Source organism: Platichthys flesus, chromosome 16, assembly GCF_949316205.1.
Source record: "Platichthys flesus chromosome 16, fPlaFle2.1, whole genome shotgun sequence".
Classification (NCBI taxonomy): Eukaryota; Metazoa; Chordata; class Actinopteri; order Pleuronectiformes; family Pleuronectidae; genus Platichthys; species Platichthys flesus.
The window spans coordinates 16,283,469-16,289,468 of NC_084960.1; positions in this window are offsets into that span (position 1 = coordinate 16,283,469).

A 6,000-nucleotide genomic window follows, 5' to 3' on the forward strand; every position below is an offset into this window, starting at 1 on the left:
CTTACATTTTTCCTGTAGCAATGGATGTAAATGAAGCCTTGACCTTCTATAGTTGTCTTATTAAAACCCCTCTGTGGTAAAGAGGCACTACTAGAATGAAAAGTGTCCAAGTCCGACCGGCTGGTTGGTCAGAGGTTCATCCTACAGCTGTAGTCAACCGAAACATAAGAGGAAAAGTCAGAGGTCCCTGAGTAGAGCGTATAACTCTGCCAAAGCCCAACAGGCCAATTTCACAATATTACAGAGATTGGAGAAAACAAATCTTGGATTGCGCTCTTTGTCTGGATCAGTGCCTAAGTTCTTCTTCAATGACAACATAGCCTCCTTGGTGGAGGTACCTGCAAGTGAAACGCGTGTGGCAAAAGTCCTTGGACAAAGTTCTTTAACATTATTTGGTTTCCATTGTAGATATCGTTTTATGGTTTGGTCTCTGTTTTAATTTCAGACCTCACACTGTAACAAGAACAAAAAAAGTTGGTGTTATTCAACTTTTGCCCCGGCAGTGCACCTTGTCTCAACTAGCTCATTTATGAATCCCTCCTCAGTGTTCACAGTCAAATGCTGATTCGTAATGTAGTTTAATCAAAAGTCAATTCGTTGACATGCAGTGATTTCACCGTATAAGCAGGTTGAGGCGGTTCAGGCCCGCTCTGAAGCTGAAAGGCTGGAAACGGGAGCTGGTGACAGGCTGCTATGTCTGCCCTCAGGTCTTTGGGGGGGAAAGTCGGCGAAGGGCCCCGCAGGAGACACAATGGAGGTCTATGGAGGACACACAGGCCGTCAGACAGTTCAACGGGTCCTCGGAGCAGATAAGTCGTCCCCACACAAACCAGACTGAGGGTTCACTGCTATTGACCCGCGAGAAAAGCACGTCCACTGAGCCCCACCACCTTGAATGGCCCTGTTGAAAGGGAGAGCCATAAATTGGCGGATGAGCAGGGAGGGGAGAGTCGGCCTTCCCTTCCCTCTTCTGCCGCCTCCCCCCGCCACTCTCTCTCTCTCGCTCACTCTCTCACATGCTATCTCTTTCTTTCCTTTACCAAGTCGTGGTTTCCATCTCACCAAACCCCCTTTTCCCTCTGAATGTTTAAAAAGATGAAAGGATAAGGAGAAGAATGGAGACAAAGGAGGTCCGAGTTGTGTTACAACCCTGCCCCTGAGAGACTGCTCATGAAAGAGTTTGGGGATGGGAGAGATAGGGACCAGAGAGGAGACACAGAAAGAGAAGAGTTGGGGGGGGGGGGGGCTCATGAAAAGAGGTTTTTCAAACGGCGAGCCGCTGAAACGGGTCACTTCTGTATAGAGAGGCAGACTAAAGTGCAGTCTTCACTCAGGGATGGAGACATTTAACACTGTCAATACTCAGATGGAGGGGAGCGTTGATATACTTGCCCTCATTGACTGATTGCACAAACACACACACACACACACACACAAAACACATCAACGCACACAGACTGTCTTTCTCATTTCTTTCTTTTTGTAACCATACCCACCCTACAGTAGCAGCTGTAGAATTCGATTTCGGAGAATCCTCCGCCAGATTCTCTTTACCATAAACTTGTCAAACACAAACACGAACACACACACACACACACACACACACAGTCCCCGGTGTCTCCTGTGTGGCATTCTTCCCTCTTTGCATTTAGTGTCAGTCACTCGAAATCCTCTCAACCCTCCCACCTTTCTTTTCATCTTCCTGTTTGTCTGAACTTGCCCTGCATGCACTTAAATATTTCCGCCGCAGGCCGCATCGCTGAGAGTTCGACTGAGAGGGAGAAAGAGAGCAGGAGAAAGCTGTTAGCGGAGTGTGGACAGAGGTGACGGCCAAGTAAAGATGACGATTGAGAGGGCAGGGACGCGCAAAATGTCGTTTTCACAGGTTGTTGACCTCATGCTCCCTCTGACACACACACACACACAAACACACAGCCAGACACGCACAGCCATTTTAAAGACATTGATTCACAGTAACATACTGTCACAGTAACATGTCATATTAAATGATTTTCTAAATCTCCTCATCGCTTAAATCCTTTAAAGGGAAGTCACTTTAAAGGGCAGACAGCTAACACAAATACCCAACAGTGGTTTACTGTTTTTCTTTGGGGATTTGACTTTTTGGACGGATAACATTTCCATGGCCCAGACAGATTTCCAGGACAATTATTCAAGCCCCATAAAAAACAAATCAAATCTGGTTTATGACAAAGACCCGCCTTGTACATGAGGAACCTGGGAAATCCTTTTTAGCAAAACCACACACACACACACACTGTGTCAAAACTGTGATGTTGTTTCACTGCCTTCTTCTGTATCCACCTTTTTGGATCCTGGCGTTTTGTCAATCGTTTCTCACATTTCAATTTGAACAAAACCACACAGAGGTGTTTCCAGATGTCACTTTGAATTCCTCCGTCTCCTCCGATGAAGTCTTTCCCACACCCGGCTCCATCAGACGTCAGCTTTCCGTTGGACACCCTCCTTCATTTGAAACTCGGATCTGAGCGTAATTGGGACGTGGCTATTACAGCAATTATTGCAAATAGCTGAGCCGATCTGTCATAGTGCAGCTGACCGCCTGTCCACTCCTGAGCCACCAAGTCAGACCTCTATTACACATCGTCTCTGCACGATACCTGGTGTCCGTCTGTGATCCTCATCTCCTCCTCCATCTTCACCCACTTAGAATTTCTCTGTCCTTTTTTATTCTTCTATTCTCTCCACCTGGTTTGTTTTATATTTTCATCTCACCAACTACCCCCCCCCCCCTTTCCCCTCCCTCCCCTGAATTCAAACCGCTCTCTAGTAAAAGCTGCACTACCGTCGCCACCAATACCGCACACGCATGCACGCCGAGGTGTATCTGCACATGTTTCCAATTTCAGGCGTAATGCACTTTCCCCCTGCAATCTGACCCAATTAGCCAAAGCCTCCTGGAAATGCCCCAGTCGCCAGCCACGGTGGCAAAAAGGTAAAAGGTCAAAGGTGAGGTGTTGGATCAGACACTGTGATGAACGTGTCACCTCCTGTCGGTCCGGGTCTGTCTGTCTTAGGCGTCCCCGGCTGCAACACTACAGCTCTTGTCCGACTTCCCCAAAGACATGTTTGGCACAGGTGTAGGATTGTGCCGAAGAAGCAACCCAAGCCTGAAATTAAATTTCACAGCTTACTAAAGGTCAAACAGGATGAGTGACAGAGTCTGGAGCCAGACCACACGTAAACACATAAACAACGTACACACACACTGAGTAAAGTATGCACACACACACACACACACACACACACACACGCACACATGCCTGTACCGACACACCGCTGCTCTGACAAACAAATAACACATGCGCCTACAAGTTCTTCCTGCCTGAAAACTGAAATTAGTGTATGGAATGTTAACCTTCGGGGAAAAGGGTTTGGGGCGGGAGGGAGAATATGAGAGCATCCGAGCTGCAAAGCCCTCATTAGGAGAGTGGAGGACTTACTTTGGTAATTCTGTTTTAATGCTTAATGAGAAACAGGTCTGAATGGGACGCAGGATGCAGACTGGCGCTGCGCGGCGTTGCACTCCCTGGCAGCTTGCCCCGCTTCACGTCTGTCTGCGAACAGTTGGCGCTGTGTGCGACGCTCGGGCAGAGGCCGGGCCGATTGTCAGTTAATGAAACGGTTTCGGGCCCTCGCCACACAGCCGTCAGAGCCAAACTCACTCTGCCTGTCTTGTTTACATCGTCTGCGCCGCCGACCCCTCTCCTCTTACAGCACCCCGCTCCCTCTCGCTCCCCCACATCACCTTCTCGTCGTCTCCTTATCTGTCCCTCCCTCGGTGTCTCGTTACAGGTCGCGGTCCACCTACAGCGGCTACGCTTTCATTCACTTGCAACAGATTCCGTTGCAGGTTGCAGTAAGGATGCGCCCCGGATTAGACGTGCAGCCTAAATACTGAATGATCTGTTTACGGTTACGTCTTCCTTCTCGCAGTCCAAACTCCGCACCTTCCCGCCCTTCTCTGCATTTTTGCACTCATCCACCCCTGGGCACCCCCCACCCTCTCCGCTCCTGCACATCCCCTCAGCTCTTCCACCGTACCGCATGATCTATCCCTTTTCTTTGCCAGGGGAAAAATGTTACACGTTGTAAACTTTACTCCCTGTACAACACCCCTCAGGATCGGATTTCAGAGTCAGACTTTGTATTTCAACTGCTCAAGCAATAAGTGGAGGATAGACTTTCAGCGCACCTACTGCACAATGGAGGCAGCAGCCCAGTTGTACAAACCCCTGTGACAGTCCTGCCCCACTCCATCTGTCACTCCTGTGTGTGTGTGTGTGTGTGTGTGTGTGTGTGTGTGTGTGTGTGTGTGTGTGTGTGTGTGTGTGTGTGTGAGTGTGAGTGTGTGTGTGCGCGTCTGCGTCTGCGTGTTTGAATTATTTTTTGTTAGTTTTTTTTGTGTGTGTAGGTGCTGGATATTAAACTGAACCCAGCACATAGTCATTTTTACAATTTCTCATTTCCAACTATTTATTATAAGCTGTACACACACACACACACACACATACACACAGAGTTAATAATACACTATAATGTAGTGAGACAGATTTAAGTGTTTATTGTTGTATTTACAACTGTAGATCCCAGTGTGCAAATTAAAGTGGAACCTGGTCCAGAAATCATATTAATTCATTGGAGATGTTTTAAAATGTTTACAAATTCTTTAGATTAAACTTCCCAATATCTGCTCATATATAATAAAGTTTGGGTTTTAAACCATTTAAAGTAACCCAACCCTATGGGGTTTGCATTCAGGCCAGCGCGATCGAATCATGTGACGTGTCTTGTGTCTTTTTATGTAGATATACTATATCAAAGTGACATGAATTATCTCATATTGCCAATGTTGAGCTGAAAGCAAAGACACCAAATTTTGTCGAGGTGAACATTTATTAATGTGATCAAAATTTGCCAACTGCTCCTAAGGGGGTTAAACTAAAATGATCAAATTATTGACATGTACATATCTTACTGACCTAAATATTTTGTAAATGTCTTAAATTAGAATAGACCTGTCAACCGATGGCATCTAACTCAGAGTTCAACCAACCAATCAGCCCACAGTCCAGGTCAGACATGCAGATAACTTTATTGTTTCAGAGGTGAGTCCTAAAAAGAAAGGTAATATCTTACCTTTTGAATAACAATACGTTTTTTTAAATGTTGTAATAACCGAAATGTCGGGTGGTTGTGATTTATTGATCGATCTTACGTCATATCCTCTGGTGCTGGTTCCCCACTGCAATACCAGTAAGGAAGGTGGAAGTCTGCACAGTCATGTTTTTGCTGAACATCATATTTGACAGTAGAGAAGCTACGCTGATAACTCGCTGTCATCGTGTTATCAGCGTAGCTGTGATATCACCAGCCTGAATCTCCTCAGTGTCCTTATCAGTTGCTTCATCAGTATTTCTGTGTATTGATAAAGTGTCGCTGTCCACGGAAAACGCTCCACCCATGTATGTGCAGTATGTTGCAGCTCCACCCATGGGCCTCCGTGCACTCAGAGGCCTCACCGACTGACATGACATTGATATCTGTCAAAGGGTCCCTCAGAGGGAAGGTGCTGTGCAGATTCATTCACTGTAGTGCAGACAGACTCATAGCACCCTCCTGTGGAAGGGAGGGTAAGCAATCCCCCCCCACACACACACACACACACACACTCACCAAATCCACCACCACAAACACAAACACACAAAAACAAACACATACAAACCTCCACCTCACCCCTCCCTCTCGACCTGAAAAACGATCTTTTTTTTTCTCTGCCCACGACAGTTGAAATAAAGAGCAACAAATACGACCACAAAAGTCAAAGACAGACCTAGGATGGAAGTGAGTGAACAAGGGAGAAGGAAGAGAGAGGGGGGAGGGGGAGATAGGGTGGTTCGGGGCTCAGAGAATCAAGCTGTTGTATTAATCTGCAAATTTCTCCTCAGATGACGCAAA